The sequence below is a fragment of the Podarcis tiliguerta genome (genome assembly GCF_965153285.1).
Source record: "Podarcis tiliguerta genome assembly, chromosome: 5".
Taxonomy (NCBI): domain Eukaryota; kingdom Metazoa; phylum Chordata; class Lepidosauria; order Squamata; family Lacertidae; genus Podarcis; species Podarcis tiliguerta.
In genome coordinates this window covers 14,892,191-14,916,775 of record NC_139538.1, presented here as the reverse complement: position 1 = coordinate 14,916,775, position 24,585 = coordinate 14,892,191, and the positions used below count along the sequence as shown (strand labels likewise).

General features: G+C 45.0%; 1 protein-coding gene and 1 long non-coding RNA gene across 10 annotated transcripts in view; both read right to left on the bottom strand.

The window, feature by feature from the left end:
- Positions 1 to 24,585, bottom strand: part of TNIK (TRAF2 and NCK interacting kinase) — a 298,880-nt gene that overhangs the window by 175,345 nt on the left and 98,950 nt on the right. The window lies entirely within an intron of this gene.
- On the bottom strand, positions 4,188 to 5,305 carry LOC310677814. Its single transcript, XR_014511476.1, has 2 exons — positions 5,095 to 5,305; positions 4,188 to 4,515 (listed from the first exon to the last, which is right to left on the bottom strand). It is a non-coding gene; the product is annotated as an uncharacterized lncRNA (long non-coding RNA).

Genomic DNA, 24,585 nt, shown 5'->3' with positions numbered 1-24,585 from the left:
AATCACCTTGTTGGACATTCTTACTCATCACAAAAGATCAGGAAACTGGTTATTTACTACCTGCATGGCTAAGAATTGACATTACTCCAGTCTCCCACTTAAATATCAGGCACTGGTTCATTATTTTCAATAGAACTCTTCCACAAGTGCCCAGATGCAGCTGTTTATAGATGCCAAAAGCCTAGCCAATACAATGTATATAAAATTATACAAAAGCCCAGCTGGGGATTTTTTTAAATAAAAAAAATCCCCCACGGGCTTTTGTTTTGGTGTTCCTACAGAAAATCACATTCAACAGTGATTAAGCAAGAGAGAAATCCTATCAAAAAATGATGCCTCTCACAATGATGAGTAATGCAGTAATGTATGAGACGAGAGCGGCTTGTGAACACCCAAGTCAGATTGTGTTCTGAAAAATGAGTCTGCAAAAATGAAATATATATTTGCTGAGTTTGCAAGTCTCTCTTCCCCCCCCCCATTTTTAATAAAAAGTTACCCCCTCCCTTCAAGCTGATGTCATCTGAAACCAGCTGAGACTTTCAAGTCAAGCTACAATATGAACTGCAGAAAATAATAATAATAACAATAATCTCTTGGTACTGGTCCAAATATAGCCCTAAGTAAAGAAGAAGAAGAAGAAGAAGAAGAAGAAGAAGAAGAAGAAGAAGAAGAAGAAGAAGAAGAAGAAGAAGAAGAATTTATTATTTATACCTCGCCCATCTGGCTGGGTTTCCCCAGCCAACTCTGGGCGAACACTAAAATACAAGAGGCTATTAAACATTAAAATCTTCCCTAAAGAGGGCTGCCTTCAGATGTCTTTTAAAGTTTGGTAGGTTTTTTTCCTCTTTGACATCTGGTGGGAAGGCGTTCCACAGGGCAGGTGCCACTACCGAGAAGGCCCTCTGCCTGGTTCCCTATAACCTCACTTCTCACAGTGAGGGAACCGCCAGAAGGCCCTTGCCACTGGACCTCAGTATCTGGGCAGAACAATGGCGATAGAGACGCTCCTTCAGGTATACTGGACCGAGGCCGTTTAGGGCTTTAAAAGTCAGCACCAACACTTTGAATTGTGCTCGGAAACATACTGGGAGCCAGTGTAGGTCTTTCAAGACCGGTGTTATGTGGTCTCGGCGGCTGCTACCAGTCACCAGTCTAGCTGCCGCATTCTGGATTAATTTTAGTTTCCAGATCACCTTCAAAGGTAGCCCCACATAGAGCGCATTGCAGTAGTCCAAGCGAGAGATAACCAGAGCATGCACCACTCTGGCGAGACAGTCTGCAGGCAGATAGGGTCTCAGCCTGAGTACCAGATGGAGTTGGTAGACAGCTGTCCTGGACACAGAATTGACCTGCGCCTCCATGGACAGCTGTGAGTCCAAAATGACTCCCAGGCTGCGCACCTGGTCCTTCAGGGGCACAGTTACCCCATTCAGAGCCAGGGAGTCCTCCACACCTGCCTGCCCCCTGTCCCCCCAAAAGAGTACATCTGTCTTGTCAGGATTCAACCTCAACCTGTTAGCTGCCATCCATCCTCCAACCGCTGAGAGTTGGAGGATGGCAGGAGAGTCCACATCAATATCCTGTTAGCTAATTCCACATTTTCTGTATGCAATTTCTGATGGGACTTCAGTGCGGAAATTGCGCTCTGTGGCTACCTCTGAACACAGGGTCGTTTTGATTGTATGCATCTGGGCAGGGGGCTTAGGGGGCTTTACCTTTAGTTAAGATTCATCTTGGAAACCCAAGGAAGTGACATGGCACTTGGCTGACAGTTTCTGAAATTGCTCCTTATTTATAGAAGTGCAATGTGCCACTCCCGCAAAGTGTGTAACAATGGTTGCAGGACTGAGATACCATCAGTGGGGAGGAGGAAAAGAAGATGAGAAGAGAAGGTGCAGAAGGTTAACATGAGGGTGGTATGCGTGCAAGAGGGAGTGCAGAAATGGAGTGGGGAGAAGAAGGAATGGACACGAAGGTGAAAACAGAGGTGAAAAACAGGGCAGCAGAATAGAAGAGAGGTGCAGAGGTGATTACTGATTGAGCAGACAATTCAGAAAATAAAGAGGAAGGTGTTGGGCAGAGGGTTCACAAGCAGAGTGAGCGACGGGGCAGAGAAAACGTAATGTAAATATGCATTTTTTAAAGAAAAGAAATATGCAAAGCACAAAAAAATCACAAATGTACAATGCGGATGTACACAATTAAGCATACTATGTAATGGTCTTAATTAATAAAAAATTATAATCAGTGTGCATTCTACCTACTTAATTTGCATTTACATGACTTTATTTTGTTTTGTTTGTCATTAATATTGATTGCACAATCTCTGATTGGCAAGGCTTCTGCTTCAAGAGCAGCAGCACCTGACAGAGGCTGAGCAGCAGAACAAGCTGACAGCTACTATCAGTATCTCCAGGAAAGCTTCATTACTAAGGAGACGAATGACTGAATACAATTTCGAATACATACAGCCAGTAGATTCAATAATGAAATTTGGGACCTATCTACCTATCTGCATATGTATCTCACAAAATAAAATTCTATGTGCAAAAATAGATAGATACACACAGAGACATAATTTTATTTTGCAGTCAAATTAAAAATGCAAAAAGGAAGAACACTGTTTAATATCATAGGTAAATGGTAAAGGTAAAGGACCCCTGGACGGTTAAGTCCAGTGAAAGGCAACTATGGGGTGCAGCGCTCATCTTGCTTTTAGGCTGAGGTAGCCGGCGTTTGTCCACAGATAGCTTTCTGGGACATGTGGCCAACATGACTAAACCACTTCTGTTGCAACGGAAGGCCGTGACGGAAACCAAAGCGCATGGAAATGCTGTTTACCTTCCCGCCACAGTGGTACCTATTTATCTACTTGCACTGGTGTGCTCACCCCGATGTGCGGATTCAACTGCCAACCTTCCGATTGGCAAGCCCAATAGGCTCAGTAGATTAGACCACAGCACCACCCGCGTCCCCATGTTTAATAACAGAATACCACTTTTAAGAGAAAAGGGGGGTGGAGAGAAAACCAAGCAGAAGCTCACAAACTATTGAGTGTGTCTGGAGGCATAACTTATGCAGCCAAATCATAGTCAGAAAACACACACACATCTGCATTTGATTGGGATGTGATCAGAAGCCTGGAAGAGCTTCCACATGTTAAAGAGTAAACCCTTCCAAAGACTTGATGCCATACAAGACAACAGAGGTGGTTCCTCATGAAAAATGTGTTCTTAAAATTAAGAGGGGGTGCCTTTTGATGTTTTTTATTCATTCCAGTCACACTTCCAAGTGTAGATAGAGCAGGTTTTTATTAGATGGAGATCCTTGGCAGACTGCATGTAATGATAGACTCTGAGCTGAGCTGTACATGGTTTCAACAGAAGCTTAGGGAGTCCTTAATCTGAGAAGGACTGGACTTGCTAGACCTTGAATGACCCGGCACGACTCCTGAGGTCCTTGTGGTGCACTATGTCAGCACTCACTTAGGAAGACTCTAAAGCTGGGGATAGAGCCAGCTGCCTCTCAGCAAGATGAGAAATAGCCACTAGGATGTTTCCACATGTAGGAGAAATCAGAAGTCGCTCCCAGCAGAAATGTCCTATGCAGCAATTGCCTTACTTACAGTCTTTCACGGGTAATTCAGAGATCAAGCAGTACCACACTCTTTGTCTCTTTAAGCACAAACCCACTCCTCTAATTTCCAAGAGTGATTGGGTTAGATAGCTTTGAGTTGAGTGTGGCATTGATTTATTTCAAGGACCAGCTATTGGAATGCGCTGGCATTCAGAAAGAAGTTAGGTGGAAACCTTAATATTGCACCGTTAAAACCTTTGATCGACAGATTCCCCCCCCCCCAAAAAAAGGAAAAATTGATCCAGAGGCCCTTTCCCTTGTATTGGGATAGCATTTATTTGTTCTTCTCTGCACATCATAAATTACCATATTTTTTGCTCTATAAGACTCACCTTTTCCCTCCTAAAAAGTAAGCGGAAATGTGTGTGCGTCTTATGGAGCGAATGCAGGCTGCGCAGTTATCCCAGAAGCCGGAACAGCAAGAGGGATCGCTGCTTTCGCTGCGCAGCGATCCCTCTTGTTGTTCTGGCTTCTGAGATTCAGAATATTTTTTTTCTTGTTTTCCTCCTCCAAAAACTAGGTGCGTCTTATGGTCTGGTGCATCTTATAGAGCAGAAAATACGGTATGCTCTCTTTGCCTGACCTTCATGCATTGGTTGGAATATACACATTGTAGAGAATGTACCAAGGGGGAAATTGTCAGTCTACCTGAGGTGACTGACAAGATGCCCCCTGCCCACATATAGAAGCAACCAGACTGGGAGCTGGCTCTTATTTCAACACAAGTAACAGGGCAGCCCTCCACTGTGTTTGAGGGCAGCAGGCCAGCTGGAAGGAAGAGCCCAGGGCAGGCTTTGTGGCACACAGAGCTCTATCCACCAACCCCTTGCCACTGCTCCCTGTCCCCCAACAAAGCAGCCACCTCATAAGACACAAGAGCTACCCACTCTGGAAGAATGGCAGATGAAGGTAATGGACTACATGGAACTGGCTGAAATGACTGGCAGAATCAGAGACCAAGGAGAAGAGACGGTGAAAGAAGATTGGAGGAAGTTTAAAGATTATTTACAGAAATATTATAAGATTAATGAATGTTAGAATGACATCAGATTGAATGTAAAAGGTTATTAGCAAAAAGTTCTAAAATTAAAAGATCTAATATTTTAAAACACAAGAGGATTAGGCCATATTAAGATACTTAAATTAAGATAAAAATCAATTAAGAAAGAGGGAAGGGATTTGCTGTCTGAATATATGACATGGAATACAGGGAAGGGAGGTCTGGGGAAGTCGGAGAAATAAGTTAAAGTAAGAAACAGTATGAAGATAAAAATCTTTTTATTTTTATTGTTTTTTCTTTGTCTTTGATATTTCTTGTTGTTTGGTGTATGTGTAACTTTGTATTTTTTTCTGTTTTGGTTTGTTCATTTTATGTTGTTCTATCTTTTTTTGTAAAACTCAATAAAATATTTAAAAAACAAAAAAAAACAAAGCAGCAACCTCATTTGCCTAAGTGACCAAGAGGGGGCAAATTCACCCCTCCTCTAAGCAAGGAGATGAAGAGGAAGAGAAGAACATATCCCAGACATATCCCAGACTGGCTACATATACAGTGGTACCTTGGATTACAGACGCTTCAGGTTACAGACTCCGCTGACCCAGAAATAGTACCTCGGGTTAAGAACTTTGCTTCAGGATGAGAACAGAAATCGTGCGGTGGCAGCGGGAGGCCCCATTAGCTAAACTGGTACCTCATGGTTAAGAACGGTTTCAGGTTAAGAATGGACCTCCAGAAGGAATTAAGTTCTTAACCTGAGGTACCACTGTGATCTATGGCCTGGGTAGGCAAACTAAGGCCCGGGGGCCGGATCCGGCCCAATCGCCTTCTAAATCCGGCCCACGGATGGTCCAGGAATCAGCGTGTTTTTACATGAGTAGAATGTGTGCTTTTATTTAAAATGCGTCTCTGGGTTATTTGTGGGGCATAGGGATTTGTTCATTTATTTTTTATTTTTCCAAAATATAGTCTGACCCCCCCCCACAAGGTCTGAGGGACAGTGGACCAGCCCCCTGCTGAAAAAGTTTGCTGACCCCTGATCTATGGCTCTGGTTGCAAGGCTCCCTCCGCTTCTTCCAAAGTGTTCTTGGTTTGAGATGCAAGAAAAATTGAAATTCAGGTCACATTTAAAGTTGAACCTATCAAATTCACACTTTCTTGAGGGAAAGACATGAATCCAAACACAGCACTCCATGATTCTAACCACTATGAATTTTGCAATGCAGTTCTCCAGTCAAGTATTGCCTGCAAAAATGCAGACCCCTGACCGTTAGGTCCAGTCGTGACTGACTCTGTGGTTGCAGCACTCATCTCACTTTACTGGCCGAGGGAGCCAGCGTACAGCTTCCGGGTCATGTGGCCAGCATGACTAAGCCCCTTCTGGCAAACCAGAGCAGCGCACGGAAATGCCATTTTACCTTCCGCCAGAGCGGTACCTATTTATCTACTTGTACTCTGACGTGCTTTCGAACTGCTAGGTTGACAGGAGCAGGGACCGAGCAACGGGAGCTCACCCCATCGTGGGGATTCGAACCACCGACCTTCTGATCGGCAAGCCCTAGGCTCTGTGGTTTAGACCACAGCGCCACCCGCGTCCCAGTTCTCCAGTCAAGTATTGCCTGCAAAAATGCATCCGCTGGGGTCAATCGTGCATTAGAATGCATATATTATTGACTTGTATATATTAGGATATATATTCATATATGACCATTCCCAAGGTTCTCCCACCACTACCTGCCACATCACCGAGTTTCTGAAACCCGCTGCCGCCACCGAGTCCTCATGGGGCCTCAACTTGTACATTCTTATTTTACTGTGTTAACAGCAAATTAAATTCAGCTGAAATATATAAGTGCCCATGCAGCACAGTTTATAAATAGATTTCAAGTCAGCTAATGTCACTGCCAGATTAAAAGGAAAGGACACTTTGGCAGTTCTATTACATTATTTTGTGTTGTGCTTACGAGAAGCAGTAATTAAAGTCTCCGTTCAGGCTTACGGGGGTAGAAAGAGTTTTGCACCTGCAAGTTGCTTACTGAAGCAAGAGATCTCGAGCTCCTTTCCAGGTCATGCTTCCAAATACAAATATTTTTCAGCAGAAAAGACCTACCTTGGCATTCGGTCATAAGCAACGTCGGATTCAACATTGTCTCATGATATACCACCCTATAAACAACAACCCCTTACCTAACTTCAAGCTCTGGATTTATTAATCAGTGTTTCACCTCTTAAACTTGCAGACATATCAGAGGTCACAGCAAAGACCTACGTCCAAGACTGTGGAGCAAGGTGTGTGGCTGCTGTCACATGCTGACAGCTTCTAGGAGCCAAAGGTGAGAGCTGTGTGTCAGGTGAGGACCAAAGGTGGACAAACTACCCCAGAAGAGCATGATGTGTCCACCACCAGAGGTACTACCTCTCCCCTAACAACCCATACACCCTGGCCGGCTAAGCCAGATGAGGGCAGCTGATGAGTCTCAAATCCTTGGTGAGTTAGGAACTTCCCCTACATGCAGAGACAGGCTCTGGCAGAATGAGCAGACGAGACCCATAGTGGGTCCAACAGTCAAGAAGGCAGTCTCTGCATATGCTGTAGAGAGGACCTAAATGCAAGCAGCCTGGCTAGCGTTTCTCATGAGCTGAGAGTGCAACCTATAGCATTCCCCAGAAGGCTTTGCAATACACAGGTTATCAGTGGCAGACAAGGTGAAAGCCTGAGAACCATGTCTGGCAGAATGGGAGTCAGTAGCCAAACGATTTTCCTTAGCAACAGGCAACTCAGAACAGCAGCTGCAAGCCCAGATGTGTACGGTGCAGGCCAGGAAAATAATAATAATAATAATAATAATAATAATAATAATAATAATAATAATAATTTTTATTATTTATACCCTGCCCACTCTGAGCGGCTTCCAACAAAACATTAAAATACAATAGTCTATTAAACATTAAAAGCTTCCCTAAACAGGGCTGCCTCCAGATGTCTTCTAAAAGTCTGGTAGTTGTTCTTCTCTTTGACATCTGGTGGGAGGGCGTTCCACAGGGTGGGTGCCACTACCGAGAAGGCCCTCTGCCTCGTTCCCTGTAACTTGGCTTCTCACAGCAAGGGAACCGCCAGAAGGCCCTCGGCGCTGGACCTCAGGGTCCCGGCTGACCAATGGGGATGGAGACGCTCCTTCAGGTATACTGGGGTGAGGCTGTTTAGGGCTTTAAAGGTCAGCACCAACACTTTGAATTGTGCTTGGAAACATACTGGGAGCCAATGTAGGTCTTTCAAGACCGGTGTTATGTGGTCTCGGCTGCTCCCACTCACCAGGAAAGGTCCTTGTGTGCTTAGCAATCGCCTGACTCCTTCAATTCTGGAGAATTATACCCAGGAGAGAGTCCCCAGGGCCTGCTGTTCATTCCCATGCCTTTGGTCCCATGAGGGATCATAGCCACTGGGAACACCTAGTTCGATTCCTGCAGCACGAGACACCGCAGCCACGACCTGTTTGACAGTGGAATTTGCTGCCAAGGAGTGTGGTGGAGTCTCCTTCTTTGGAGGTCTTTAAGCAGAGGCTTGACAACCATATGTCAGGAGTGCTCTGATGGTGTTTCCTGCTTGGCAGGGGGTTGGATTCGATGGCCCTTGTGGTCTCTATGATTCTATGACCCCAGTGGCTCCAGCTCCTATACCACAGCATGCACCACCTAAAGGCTGATCCAGTCCAGATTATCTATTCCTTTCCCTGCCAGGGAATGGTGGGTGGGCAATAAGTGATCACCAGTCGTTTTCAAAACGTGAACTGCTCTAAGGAAGAGCATGCAGCCCTATCTGGAGAGCAAAGCCTTGGAGACCAGGAGAATGCCAGTTACTCTCAGCCACTTCCAGCAAAGCTAAAAATAGCCTTGGCTGCTCTGTTATGAAACTCAACGTTCCTGGTTTGAGAGGATGGTGCAAGGGCTGAACCCTTAGATAGCATGGCCGGCACCGCTGCATTTTAAAAATAGCCAGCCAAGCTTTTTAAAAATAGACTATGCAAAAAGAAAAAGGAGATGATGAAGAATCGTAGGCCATGCCAAGGCTTCTGTAGTATACAGTGTGCAGAATCACCCCCCAGCCAAATTCACTCCGTTCCTGCTCTCTAATCATCCTTCTGTACTCGTTTTCTGTTTCCTATCCCCTGGGGGAAATAGAGTGTAAAACGCAGTAATGTGGCTTGTAACAGATTATTACATACTGTAATTAGTTATAACACAAGTAGCAATATCAAAAGGTTCTCAATGCAAGAAACCTAACCTTTTGAATGCATAAAAACTCACATTTTTTTAGCCTAAGACAGAGATGAAGCCTGGGTGCAACCTTGATCCCATCTACTATGAACGAAACAGGTCCGAAAACCAATTCATAGGGCATCTAGCAAAAAGATCTGGAAGACTGGGGAGCATGTCATGGCCAGTAATGAAAGCAAGGGATAAAAAAAGGCTGCCAACCCATAACCCAAAGAGGGCTCCTCTGCTTTTATTATTTGTGTGGCATGGAGAAGATATTGGATACAGTCTATTTCCTTATGTGGCTACAACAAATGCCCCATCTGCAGTATAGATTCAGGGGTTGATGTTTCACTGTGTTTTTAATATTTTGTTGGAAGCCGCCCAGAGCCGCCCAGCCAGATGGGTGGCATATAAAACAGCAGCAACTGCAGTAACATACTACCTTGAATGGTCATGCCTTCACCCCAAAGAATCCTGGGAAAGATAGTTTGTCACAAGTGTTGAGGGTTATTAGGAGATCTCTATTCCCCTCGCTGAGGGACATGGGTGGCGCTGTGGTCTAAACCACTGAGCCCAGGGCTTGCCGATCGGAAGGTTGGCAGTTCGAATCCCCGCAACAGGGTGAGCTCCCGTTGCTCGGTCCCAGCTCCTGCCCACCTAGCAGTTCAAAAGCACGTCAAAGTGCAAGTAAATAAATACGTAAATGGCATTTCCATGCGCTGCTCTGGTTTCACCAGAAGCGGCTTAGTCATGCTGGCAACGTGACCAGAAGCTGAGTGTAGACAAACGCCGGCTCCCTCGGCCTATAGAGCAAGATGAGGGCCGCAACCCCAGAGTCGTCCGCGACTGGACCTAACGGTCAGGGGTACCTTTACCTTTTATTCCCCTCGCTAAGCTACAATTTCCAGTGCTCTCACATTCAATCCCTCTTCCCAGGGAACATTGGGAACTGTAACTCTCTGAGGGGAAAACCCCAGCACTCTTAACAGACTACAGTCCCCAGAATTCTTTGGGGGAAGCCATGACACGGTACTGCTTTAAATGTATAGTGCATTATGGGGCTAAGCGGTACCTACCACCAAGTCACTGTCACAATGGAAGCATTAACGAGAAGTCTGAATGCACTATTTAGATGTCACTGCTAAGTGTTGATGGCAGAGCTACCGAGGAGGCCATGTTGTGAGATGGAGGCAGATGCCACAGCTGGAGAATAGTTTGCAGCACCCAACCTGGGCACAAGCCAGTGGCATCACCAGGCCACAATGGATTCTGACAACCCTTCCCCAGGTGCAATGGCAGCGCCATGCAGCTAAGGGTGGGGAGAGAAACTCTGCTGGGTTTAAATTCTAATACAAGCCAACCTAATGTTCATGCTTCCCCAAACAATGCATGAGCAAAAATACGTGTATGTTACACAAGGTTGCATACAAAAATGTGTGTCTTATGAGAAAGGCTCGTTAAAATGATGGTGAATTTTTGTGAGGGCTTTCTTTAAGGGGGGGGGGGGAGTACCAACTGGTGTGAAAACTGGAAAAATAAGAAAGTGAACAAAACAGTCCATTGCTACACACAGCTGCTGTGTGTCCTCTGCGCCTGCCATCACTGCATGCTGACAATCCAGTAATTATTAAAGGGCTTCTCTCCCCTCAGCAGCTGAGCTATATCACAAACCCACACCTACCACGACTATTCCATACTGCGTAGCTAGTGGATGCAAATGAGCACTCCTTAAGGCTAGGCACGAACTCTAGACATGGGCTTTAAGTGACACACACACAGAGAGAGAGAGAGAGAGAGCACAACAGTAATAAATTTTGGCACTGGCTCCACAAAGCAATCCTTTTTCTTCCAGCTTCTTCTTGGAGGTCAGGTGGTGGGAGGGACAACCCTGGTTTTCACCCTGGGCAACTCATTCCTAGGGAAAGCCACCCACCTCTACCCTCTGAACCTCTGGTCTAGAGTCCTGGTGCTCAACCAGCTAGCTGGAGGTCCCTAGTCCACCTACTTTCGAATTATTGCGCTTGGTTCTTTCCAAGCAGGTAAACCGAACGCAGGCACAGAACTCTGCCTTCTCCAGCTCAGTTGGTTAGAGTGTGATGCTGATAAGGCCAAAGGTCGCAGGTATGGGACAACTGCATATTCCTGCACTGCAGGGGGTTGGACTAGGCAATCCTCAGGTTCCCTTCCAACTCTGCAATTCTATTATTTCTATGAACTCGCTTTTTCAAGGCTCTCAAGAAAAGTCTATTGATGGCTAGCAGTCACAATGGCTTTGCGCAATCTCCAGCTTCCAGAGATAGTATGTTTTTGGGCACCAGTTGCTCAGGAGCAACAATGGGAGTGAGCTACTGCCTTTGTGTCCTATTTGTAGGTGTCTTACAAGCATCAAGAATCAGCAGTAGCTTCGAGAACATGCTTTGCATGCCCAAGGTCCCAGGTTCAATCCTCATGGCACATCCAGGTAGACCTGTCAGTATCAACAATACTGAGCTGGGCAGACTAATGGCTTGAGTTGGCTTAAAGCAGCTTTTCTCTTACATTTTCTCTTTTGCTCTCTACTGTGGGAAACGGGAACATCCACGAGGGCTCTTCTTATATTCTCAACTGTTGCATGTTTCCCTCCCTAACTCCCTCCTCCTTTTTTTTTAAAGCCAGCTTTTCAAAATAGCCTTGGAAAATTTGTGGGGAATGTCTGATGAAATCCCATAATCCAAAAGGGGGCTGAGGTTGTACGGGACTCAAATTTCCCCCAAAAAAGTAGGGTTCCAGAGCTTCTCACTGCTCTTTGCCCATATCCTTTGGCAGAAGAAGCAGAACTAGGTCAACTTGTGTTGATTTTTTTTACTTAGAGTTTGCATGATTTATTCAGGCAGAGGAATTTGGTTTACAGAAGCACGGAGCATGGATTGTGGGCATGTACCTGAACACACACACACAACTTGCACATCAAATGGAAAGGCCCCTGACTAGAAACCCAGGAACCAGCAGAAAGACCAATAAAGTAAATTTTGGAGCACAATGAATATCCTTTCTAAAACGGGGTAAAGAGGGACCTGAGACTAACAGTGTAAGACCACAGGCAGAATCTCCCAGGCTCAGTTTCTCTAGCGAAATGAGCCTGAGGACTGGGAAAGAACCCTGGCTGAGAATATAGTGAGTTGCTTCTCACCTGACCAGACAACACTGAGTTGGATAAACCAAGGGTCTGACTGGGTGCGTGCATCAGCTTCCTATACTAAGGGCAAGGTGCAAGATGAAAAGGCGATGCCTTTCACATGTAGGGTGGAGGATGGGGAGAGATAAAACAAAAGTTCAGTGGTCAAGACAAATTATGCCTGAGGCACAGATGGGAAACCTATGGTCTTCTATATGCTGCTGGAGAAGGAGGAGAGAGGGAGGAAAGGAGGAAAAGACAACAGAGCCGGTTCCAATCAAACCGTGCCCCCCTGCCAAATTCACATTGTATATCGTTTACTTGCTTCAGCGCTTTAAGAATTGTAAACCACTTTGGACAGAAAGGCAGTACAGTGGTACCTCGAGTTACAAGCGCCTCAGGTTACAAACGCTTCAGGTTACAAACTCCACTAACCTGGAAGAGTTACCTTGAGTTAAGAACTTTTCCTCAGTATGAGAATGGAAATCGTATGCCACTGGTGCAGTGGCAGCAAGAGGCCCCATTAGCGAAAGCACGCCTCTAGTTAAGAACAGTTTAAGGTTAAGAACGGACCTCCAGAAAGAAGTAAGTCCGTAACTAGCCTCTGGATACGAACGGGATCCGTTCCGGAGCCCTGTTCACATCCTGAAGTAAACGTAACACGCGTCTGCGCGTGCGCGGGTCGCGTTTCGTCGCTTTCACACATGCACGTAATGTCATTTTGAGCATCTGCACATGCGCAAGCGGCGAAACCCGGAAGTAATGCGCTCTGTTACTTCCGGGTCGCCGCGGAGCGCAACCTGAAAATACTTAACTTGAAGCTACTTTAACCTGAGGTATGTCTGTATATAAATGCAGTAAACAAACAATGGCACTCTCCTCATCCCTGACTAGGGGTCATGCTGACCAGAGCGGGTGAGAGTCCAACAACATCTGGAAGCCTTAGCTTATAGAAAGCTAGGATGAAAAGCCTTCCAGGAGCTCCACCAGTAGATAGCAATGGGTTGCAGCCAATTAACTTTTATTCAGAGTAGACCCCTTGAAAATAATAGGTCCAAGCTCACCATGGCCATTAATTTCAATGGGTCTAACCAGAGTAAAAGTGAGCTGAATGCAACGTAATGCCCATGCTCAACCACATCACTCAACCCCATGTGCAAATACACAGCTTCCCACAACTGTGAGGTTTGCTCTATTAACTTTGACCCTGATAAACTATCCATGCAGTGGTTCTGGCGACCCATTTTCTTATCAGCTAAGGACAAAGATTCACACTGGGCTTTTGTCAAAGTGAAAAACACCCTAGGCGTATCTTCCTTTGACCCTTTCTTAAGTGCCATGTTATATGCTTCAAGCTTGCTACACTCGGAACATTTCCCCATCTCCAAAAATAAGAAAGAAAAGAAAAGCTATGTGCCCATATAGCCAGGGGTTCTTTTCCTCGGCTTCAGAGGCATACCAATGGGAGGCCGATAACATAGCTGACACACTGGCTCCAATAATCGCTGACCTGTATATATCAAATGCTAATCACTGACCCAGTTCCACTTCACAGACCTGGATTACAGCTCCGGTTGATCTATGCAGTGTTTCTCATTTACATCCAGGCAGGGGAGCAATCAGCGAAAGGGGCTATTACTGTAAGGGATTATGCAACTCCGCCAAAGAGTAGCATCCGTATAATTGGCTATAAGTGACGAAATTTCAGGAGCCAATAAGTTATTTCGAAGCCCTTAATTGCAATGGCAAATAAAAGATTACAGACACAGAGGGCATGGTTTCACCTGCACCCATGTGGGAAAGCAAGGCAGTGCATTATTTTAAATAATGGTCCCTTTAGGTCTTCAATGGTATAAAGCACAATGGGCTGCACACATTTATGCAAGCGAATTCAGTTTATGCAGTCCCCAATGCCTTCTGACATTGCTTCATTCCACCATCAGACCTGAGTTCTGCCCTTTATGTTAACTCCCTCCTTATTCTTCCTGGCTTAAAAAATAAAAATAAAAATAAGAATCCCATCTTTCTTGCTAGTTAAAGAACACCTGGAAGAGTGTTTTCGTTTGACGGAAACCCCCCCCCCCATGTTGACATGGGAGAAACATCTGCACTATACATTTAAAGCAGTATCATACCACTTTAAACAGGCACGGCTTCCTCCAAATAAATTCGGAGAGGGTAGTTTGCTCAGGGTGCTGAGAGTTGCTAGGAGACTCTCCACTCTCCTTATGGAGCTAACAAAATCTCAAAAGTGGTTTAGCAATCAATCTATTTTCCTAGGAGCTTTGTGAGAGGAGCTGGGGTCTCCTGACCACTCTCAGCACCATAGCCATGTGAAGTGGTATGCTACTGCTGTAAATGTGTAGTGCACAGTGGCGTAGCGTGGGGGGTGCAGGGGGGGCCGGCCGCACCGGGCGCAACATCTGGGGGGGGCGCGCTCGCACTCGCAGCTCTCTGCCCCTACCTGGCTCACTCACTCTCTCTCACTGCAGTGCTGGCTGTGCGAATCCGATCCAAGCCGCCGGGTCGCCGCCCACTGGGGGGGGGTGCCAGGCGTGCGGTGCGGTGCAGAGAGAGAGCGAGGGACTATCTGGGGGAGGGACAGTGCAGCGGGGGGGTGCAAATTACTTGCCTTGCCCTGGGTTAGGGGGCGCAAATTACTTGCCTTGCCCCGGGTGCTGACAACCCACGCTACACCACTGGTAGTGCAGTGTAGTTTTTTTCTCCTGCTCTGGAGGGTAGGACCCGAACCAATGGCTTCAGGTTACAAGGAAGGAGGTGCCAACTAAACACCAGGAAGAACTGTCTGACATTAAGTGGAACAGGCTCCCACGAGAAGTGGTGGACACTCCTTCCTTGGAGACTTTCAAGAAAAGGTTGGGTGGCCGTCTGTTATGGATGCTTTAGTTGAGATTCCTGCAGTGCATGGGGTTGGACATTGGGGTCCCTTCTGTTGGGATGCGTCCGGGGAGACGGGGGCAATTGGCAGGCCCTCAGCTGGCGCCAGCCGACCGGCCGGCAGCTGGACAAACTCCGGTTCTCAGAACAGGATCAAAACTGCGACTCAAGCCTCAGAGACCTTTAGAGACTAGGCGCGCAAGCCAGCAGAGATAAGAACTCTTTGCAACAGAAGGGCGGACAGAGGCATATGTAAGCGTATTTACAAGCATTTTATTCAGCATCAGGACAAAGGCAAAACATGTCTGCTTCCCTTCGTGTCCAAGCAAACAGCATAGGCAAAAGCTATATACAACGGAGGTTCCCAGCAGACTGTGCTGGAAGTAAACAGGCATGTGACATACAACAACTCCACATGCCTGGTCTAAAGGTGGAACGGAACAATACCCTAACACCTTCCAGCTCTACAATTCTATGATATCCATGTGATTGGCCTCAGTCAGACTGCTAAAATATCCACACACCACTGCCAAAGCGGAGCCTGGCAGCACAGGGAAATAGTTCCCATGCTAATAAGGCAGGGTGGCTGTTTTCCATAGGTCTGCAGTGCTCAATTTGGGTGTGAGGGGTCTGTAATAAATAACCTGTTTATCCCAAAGTTAACTGGGACACTTGGGGCTAGTCAAATCTTTCTCAGCCTCCTTCACATATACAGGGTCAGACACACAAACCACTTTGTGCACAGGATGAAGGGAGATGTAGTTTAGCAACCCGCGCATAGCTGTCAAATGCCCCTTATTTGGCGGGAAAGTCCCTTATCCCAGCACCGTGTCCCGCTGCTGTCCCTTATTGATGATGTCCCTTAAATTTCCCGGGTTTCAAAGGAAGCAGCTCCTCTCCCTCCTTGCCTGCCAGCCAGGGAGGAGGAAGGCTCCAACTGTGTTGCTTGGCTGTGCTGATCACCCAATAAGGAGTAAGAATGATGGGGGGTGGAGCTTGCATGCCTTGTGCAGATCAAATCAGCCGCATTTCCTGGGGACTCGCCTTTGCTCAGCGCTTCCCAGCGGAGAGGAGACAGTGGTTTTCCTTGCTGCATCCCCTTTGCCGGGTTGCTGCGCTGTGGGAACCACCACTTCGTTTGGCTGCTGGATGGGCTTTCTGCATTTGGCTTGGAGGGGCTCAGAAGTCCAACATACCTGTGCTGGGGAAATCCCTTATTTTGGCTGCTGATCCCTTATTTTCAAGGCTGCTGGTCCCTTATTTTCAAATCTGTAAGTTGACAGCTATGAACCTGTGCCCCCACCCACCCATGCTACAGAGGTGTAACAGAATGGCACGTGACACTTTCGAAGGGTGATATCGCGAATTAAACATAAAGGACCCGATAGCCAGCAAATACAATACGAACCAGATTTGAATGCTAACACCTGTGCACGTATTCAAAAGCCTCTGCATATCCCATGGTGTTATAAAGATTGTGTGATTGCCATTTACTGAGCCTCTTAACATGAGCATACACACCGGCAAAAGCCATAATACTCAAGCTTACTATCACCTACCTGTTAGAACAGGATAATGAATCAACATATATTTCAATAATTTCAAGGCAGATTTAAAATATATATGTGCCTAATCACCACTGATCAGCCACAAAAGAGGCTAATCAACCCCACCTCCAAAGAATAATCTCAAATGTGCTTCAGATGCTGAACATGCGTATTCCTTTTCTTTCCACGAGTCCACCTGGCGAAGCTCTCTCAGATAATGGCTTTGATTTATTGCGTCCCATCTTGAATGCAGGCAATTTCATTCCGAGAATTATTTATCATTCTGCACATTCCATTCTCCCTGGGATGACACCCTCTAACACAGGATTGCATTTAACAGTCGTTGAGTGAAGAACCTTAAAAAAAATACCTCTTTCTTTCTGTGCGGAGCTCTACAGGCACAGAGATTTATGTCTGAATACTGTTTGATTTATTAGGGGAGGCAAAATGGAAGAGTTTGCCTCTCTGGTGCCCGGGGATATATTTAGCCTACTAATTTAAAATATGCTTAATACTACAAGCAGATTTTGATCCTTAATAGGCTCAAACCAGACTGAATGTGGTGCTTTACCTGACCTTTTTAAAAGCCCTTTGAGTCCCGGATTCAAAACATTTTACCCAAATAATAATAATAATAATAATTTATTATTTATACCCCACCTATCTGGCTGGGTTTCCCCAGCCACTCTGGGTGGCTTCCAACAAAGATTAAAAATACATAAAATTGTCACACATTAAAAACTGCCCTGAACAGGGCTGCCTTCAGATGTCTTCTAAAAGTCTGGTAGTTGTTTTTCTCTTTGACATCTGGAGGGAGGGCGTTCCACAGGGCGGGTGCCACTACCAAGAAAGCCCTCTGCCTGGTTCTCTGTAACTTGGCTTCTCACAGCGAGGAAACTGCCAGAAGGCCCTTGTCACTGGACCTCAGTGTCCGGGCAGAACGATGGGGGTGGAGACGCTCCTTCAGGTATACTGGGCCAAGGCACCAACCCTTTGAATTGTGCTCAGAAACATACTGGGAGCCAGTGTAGGTCTTTCAAGACCAGTGTTATACGGTCTTGGCAGCCGCTCCCAGTCACCAGTCTAGCTGCCGCATTCTGAATTAGTTGTAGTTTCCGGGTCAGCTTCAAAGGTAGCCCCACATAGAGCACATTGCAGTAATCAAAGCGAGAGATAACCAGAGAATGCACCACTCTGGCGAGGCAGTCCACAGCCAGGTAGGGTCTCAGCCTGCGTACCAGATGGAGCTGGTAGACAGCTGCCCTGGACGCAGAATTGACCTGCGCCTCCATGGACAGCTGTGAGTCCAGAATGACTCCCAGGCTGCGCACCTGGTCCTTCAGGGGCACAGTTTCCCCATTTTACATTTTATCCAGGCTTCTGAAATCTTCTGATGAATGAAATGGACAAATTCTACCTTCCATCTGTTCCATCCCAACCACCTCTCCAAAAGGAACGGGCTCGCACAAATCTTGATTTATACCAGGGCAGACCATTTTGCTAATCTAGCTCAGTAATATCTACTCTTGCTGGAAGTACATCTCCAGCCTCTTGGGCAGAGAAAGTCTTTCCCCCATCACCTTGTACCTGGTCTTTTTAACTGGAGATGACAAGGGCTGAATCTGGGAACTTCTATTTATAAAGCAGGCTCCCAGCGCTGGGCAAAAATGGCTGAATCTAATGGTGTGCTGTAAAGTGAAGGGGATTCTGGCATCGGAGGAAAAAGAAGTGTGATATCCCTTGGAACTCTATGATAACAAATCCTAAGGATTCTGGGATATTGATGGTGTTAATTATCTGATCACATGTTATTATTTCCCTATGTGCCTATATTTGGTATGTTTTACAAATGTATACGATCCCTTAATGGAAATACAAAATGACATTCTTACTGGTTCCATAAATTTCTTTCTTCTTTTTACACATTCAGTTCTCTGCAGTTTTATTTTCTCTTTTTAATGGAGGGGCGGACACTTTAAAAGAGAGGAAAGTTCTGATTTAGTCTTCTTGGTCATCCCTCCAAGAGCAACAACTAATTCAGGATTCCTTTTCCTCCTGAACTACTTGCCGTTTCATTGTATGTATGAGAAGCTGGATACAATCCTGACACATACAGAGCGCAAGACAGTCCATGCCTATCGAACAACCTCCTTCCATCATTTTGCTTTGTTTGTTTATACCATTTTCCAGAATTACCTTTTAAAATTAAGTGTGTAATTTAAATGAATCGTACTACTGCAGCCACATAAAGACCACTTAAAGAAAAGGAACTGTTGTGCTATAAAACCCTTTATAACAGCAGCAGTTTTTCATTTATTTTCTTTCTTATTCGTCAGCTAAATCTATACACCATCTTTCTGTCATATAGACTCCGCCATTAGTATTGAACTGAAGTCCAGCTTGCAATGTGTGTGAGAGAGAGAGAAGAGGAGGGAAGGAGAATGGTTTGATCATGTCAAGACTGAAACACAGTGGAGGGCGGGAAATCTTTTCATAGGGGGAAAGTTGGAGCCAGAGGTGACAGCTTGCAATGGTGATTTGGGGTGGGGGGAGATTGCACATGTCATGGCGTGCTTGTGAGTAATCGCACCTCCTTCCCTAAGCCAGGAAGATCAACTCCCGCCCGGAAACCTATGCCCCTACTGTGGAAGGATATGTGGATCCAGAATAGGCCTCCACAGTCACTTACAGACTCATTGTTAAAATCGTGTTTATGGAAGACAGTCATACTTGGCTACAAGTGATCGAAGAAGAAGAAGAAGAAGAAGAAGAAGTTGTTGTCACTAGGGACAACATGTTGTTGTTGTTGTTTAGTTGTTTAGTTGTGTCCGACTCTTCATGACCCCATGGACCAGAGCACACCAGGCACTTCTGTCTTCCACTGCCTCCCGCAGTTTGGTCAAATTCATGCTGGTACCTTCAAGAACACTATCCAACCATCTCGTCCTCTGTCGTCCCCTTCTCCTTGTGCCCTCCATCTTTCCCAACATCAGGGTCTTTTCTAGGCAGTCTTCTCTTCTCATGAAGTGGCCAAAGTATTGGAGCCTCAGCTTCAGGATCTGTCCTTCCAGTGAGCGCTCAGGGCCGATTTCCTTCAGAATGGATTGGTTTGATCTTCTTGCAGTCCATGGGATTCTCAAGAGTCCCCTCCAGCACCATCTGGAGTTTTCTTGGCAGGGATACTGGAGTGGCTTGCCGGTTCCTGCTCCAGGTGGATCACGTTTGGTCAAAACTCTCCACTATGACCTGTCCATCTTGGGTGGCCCTGCATGGCATAGCTCATAGCTTCTCTGAGTTATTCATGCCCCTTCACCACGGCAAGGCAGTGATCCATGAAGGGGATATTTCAGTTAATGGTAATATAAGACATCATATGGTAGGTATCTTTTGGCAGGGCAGGAGAAAGAGCTGCAGTACCCATAATGCTCATGGGCACATGGCTGTCCAAGCCTTGGTCACAATACCTTTGTGTATGTGGCACAGCAAAGTACCACAAATGAGAACAGAAAGAGCAACAACAATGGAGATGCTCTTCATGAAGACGAGGACAAAGTCAGAGGGGAGAATGGGGCAATGGACATGGAAAATAAAAGTTGATTAGGGCTTCCATACACCTGGAATTTCCCAGACATATTCGTGATTCGACAGTGTTTTGGGAGATTTTGCAAGGAAAAAACTTTTGTGTCTGGATTTTCACTTTGAAAAATGGCAACCCTAAACCTGATTGTCAGTCAGTCAAAATCTGCGATTCCCTGATAATATGTACAGCATTTTAACTTTTAACATCTATATTAGCTGCAGCTGCTACTAGGCCAAAGACCCAACTTATACATGCATTCTGTGGAACACTATCACTGACTTGCAGTGGATCATGTGCCTTTCAGAAGATAAAGCAATAATGTACAACTGTTCTATGCAGTGTGTACTTGGTAATAGGAGTTAGCCATTCTTTGAAAACCCTGCATCATTCTTAAGCACATGGCTAAGAGCCAGAAACATTTAATCCATAGGAATCAATCAGTTTCCCCTTAGCTTTATCAGATTTTCCATTTACAGCATGTTGTTTTATTCTCTTATTTTGATTTATACAGCTTGTCCACCGCCCTCACCAAGGATTAATAAAATAAATTTTATATTCCAAAAATAAAAAAGAGAAGGGAGAACTCTAGTCCTTGTTATGATTTCTCAACTGATCTTTCATCAATCATATTATGTAATGATCTTTCTACGGCCAAATAACTTTGGCTAAGGCTCAAGCACACACATACACAGAGTTTTCAAAAACTGATCTGGATAATGGCCAGAAACTCAAAGCTTTCCTCTTGCCTGTTTACTACAGACAGGTAAGTTATGCACATAACCTCACACGCCACTGGATAAAAACTTCCACACATGATGCCCTTGCAAGATATGCATGTCTAGGTAGTTTGTTCCAGCTAATGGTCACATCACAAAATCTTTCCTTTTGCTCTTTATGATTCACGCAATGCTCTTCCATTACTCCTACCTTTATAGCAAAGTTCTCTGGGGTACTATATATCCTATATTCAAAACCTTCTAATAGTAATTTGTTCCTATTCCAAACATATTATATATTGGTGGTTAATGGCTAAACTTCACTCCTTTGAAGCAACAGTCTTCAAGAGCACTCTCTCAAAGACAGCCGCTATCAAATATCCCTTGTTCTGGTCATTATATACCGCATTTTTCCGTGTATAAGACTAGTTTTTTTCCTTTAAAATAATGTCAAAAATTTGGGGGCGTCTTATACACGGATAGTAAAATACACGATTTTTGCTTAAGCTGGAGTCCCCCAAAATAGGGGGGCATCTTATAGACAGAAAAATACGGTACTTCTTGTGCAGAAATGCACAAATTCATTAGAAATGTCTATTCTGGTCTTACTCTGAGGACACGTTTGCCAAACAAGGCTGTTGTTTGTGGACTACAGTTCTGCCTTCAATACAATTTTGCCAGACAGGTTATTTCTTAAAATGATCAATTTGGGTATACATCAGAAGATCTGTCTGTGGGTAAGGAATTTCCTGACTGACAGGCCGCAGACAGTGAGAATGGGACCTTACTATTCTTCTACTCTAGTATTAGGCACAGGAGCTCCTCAGGGATGTGTGCTAAGTCCCTTTCTCTATTCCCTGTACACATCTGATTGTACCCCACTGTATAAGTCCAACACAATCATCAAATTTGCGGATGATACAACAGTGGTGGGGCTCATTAGTGAGAACGATGAGACTGCTTACAGGAAAGAAGTACAGGGGTTAATTCAATGGTGTAAAGAAAACAATCTTATGCTTAACACCAAAAAAACCAAAGAACTCATAGTTGATTTTAGGAGAAAGAAAAGTGTATTTTTACCATTGCACATAAATGGCGAGGAGGTGGAGAGGGTTGGTAGTTTTAAATACCTGGGCATTTATATCTCTGAGGACCTCTCATGGACTGCAAATATTAACATGGTTGTGAGGAAGGTGCAGGGGAGGTTGTATTTCCTGAGAATGCTCAGGGGACTGAATCTATCTCAGCACCTACTCCTGTCCTATTATCACAGTACCATCGAGAGTGTCTTAACCTATAGTATATTATCGTGGTATGGAAGCAGCTCTGAAACGGATAAAAAAGCTTTACTGAGAATAACAAAAATTGCCCAGAATGTTATAGGGCTCCAGCTACCAACCCTGGATGAGATCTTCACGTCTCGCACTTTGAAGAAGTCACACAATATCCTGAGAGATCCCACCCATCCTGCTCACAACTTCTTTGAACTGTTGCCTTCGGGCAGAAGATATAGGACAATGAAAACACGAACCACACGCCTTCTGAATAGTTTCTATCCAAGAGCTCTGATTGCACTAAATAATGATCTCAGGGCCAGTTGTAAGAAATAGCAAGCAGGGAGTAGGAAGGAATGAGATAGGGTTTAGGTCATGTTATGCTTTTAATAGGTCATGTTATATTCTGGATTATGTATGTTTTATAGATTATGTCTGAATGGGATGAGAGTGTTGGAGGTACGTGCAAATATGTATGTGAAGCCGGTCTTTGGGTGGGTGTTTGATTTTCGTTGTTGTGTATACTGTGTATATACGGACAATGACAAATAAATTTCTATTCTATTCTATTCAATTGGCTCTCCAGTTAGTTTAAGTTACTGACACGCTCAAATGACAAGAGATAATGGTTCGGCAATGGGACCTTTATGAAATATGGGTTGGCATAAATTCTCTGATCAGTCCTTATCTGGCAACTAAGAATGACAAGTCAGTTTATGCTGACTATTAACTAAACCTCTAGGGCATCATCATCACCCCTTATAAACCTCACAGGTGAACATATCCAATGCTCTCACGCACCTGCATAATGCACAAGTCGACTGATAGTGTTGAGCAAGTGGTGTCTTTCATGGAGTTAGTGGATCATTACTAATCTTTCCATTGAGGAAGTCTTGAGAACTTGTAAGGAACCACAGAGTTCCCCAGAACAGAAGATGAAACCTATAAATTAAGATATCATTCTGAGAGCACTTACAAATAGTCCAAATATCATCGACTACCAGCAAGTGCTTTCAGGATTTATATTTTGAGGATTCTGTGTTGTTCACAATCCTCATCTGCAACCCTAAGAGTGAATTTTGCCCTTCACAGAATATATTTGAGGCTCACGGCTGCAGTTCAAGCAGTATTTATAATGAATGGTGGAAAAATCCCAAACTGAAAGAAAGTGAAAAAGAAAAATGGTACCCATTACAACTCCGATTACTCGAAATATGAAACTCTAACTCGAGCAAATAAAAAAGAGCTTCTTTTCCAACCCACCTTTTATTTAAACCAACCACTAAAAAAGACAAAACACTCTTTTGCTAACTATAAGCCAATCTGGATGAAAAACTAGTAGAGAGTCAATAAAATGTGAAGCAAGGCCTAACTCATTTTTACAACGTGACCTACTTTCCAAGAGGGCTTTCCCCCCTATTTTTCGTATGAGCAGCAGGCATTCCAATTCTGCAATGCCAGTTCATTAAAAGCACTTCTTTCCTCTCTATCCCTTTTTGACTTCAAATTATATGAGCACACTTTCCCAGTTATAGGCACCCACTAAAAAGCCCCCCTGCTACGAATTACATACCAGGGTTCAAACAAATGACATTAATACAGGAGAGCAGGGTAGTTTTCAGCTCAAGGGCCACATTCCCTTCGAGGCAACCTTCCAGAGGCCACAACCCAGTGGTGGGCGGGGTCAAAACCAAAAGTGGGCGGAGCCATGCATGTGCATTTTCAAACATTCCTTATATACTTCATTTCCTGTTGGGTTACGGAACTGTAGCTTTTTGATACCTCCATGTCATGCTGAATTTCATTCACACAAGCGGGCATGATGTGATGCAACCATGCATATGTCACCACCCTTTATGCTCATGTGTGCTTCTGTTTTCTCCATTATTCGCCCATGGCACCAGCGGGAAAGTATGTCAGAATAGCGCGCCAAATTCTGTCGCACAGAAATGGGCACTACACTAATAATAATAATAATAATAATAATAATAATAATAATAATAATAATTTATTATTTATACCCCGCCCATCTGGCTGGGCTTCCCCAGCCAACTCTGGGCGGCTTCCCAAAAAAATTAAAATACTGTAATACATCAAATATTAAAAGCTTCCCTGGACAGGGCTGCCTTCAGATGTCTTCTAAAAGTCTGGTAGTTGTTTTTCTCTTTGACATCTGGTGGGAGGGCGTTCCACAGGGCAGGTGCCACTACCGAGAAGGCCCTCTACCTGGTTCCCTATAACCTCACTTCTCACAGTGAGGGAACCGCCAGAAGGCCCTTGTCACTGGACCTCAGTATCTAGGCAGAACAATGGGGATAGAGACGCTCCTTCAAGTATACTGGACCGAGGCCATTTAGGGCTTTAAAAGTCAGCACCAACACTTTGAATTGTGCTCGGAAACATACCGGGAGCCAGTGTAGGTCTTTCAAGACCGGTGTTATGTGGTCTCGGCGGCCGCTCCCAGTCACCAGTCTAGCTGCCGCATTCTGGATTAGTTCTAGTTTCCAGATCACCTTCAAAGGTAGC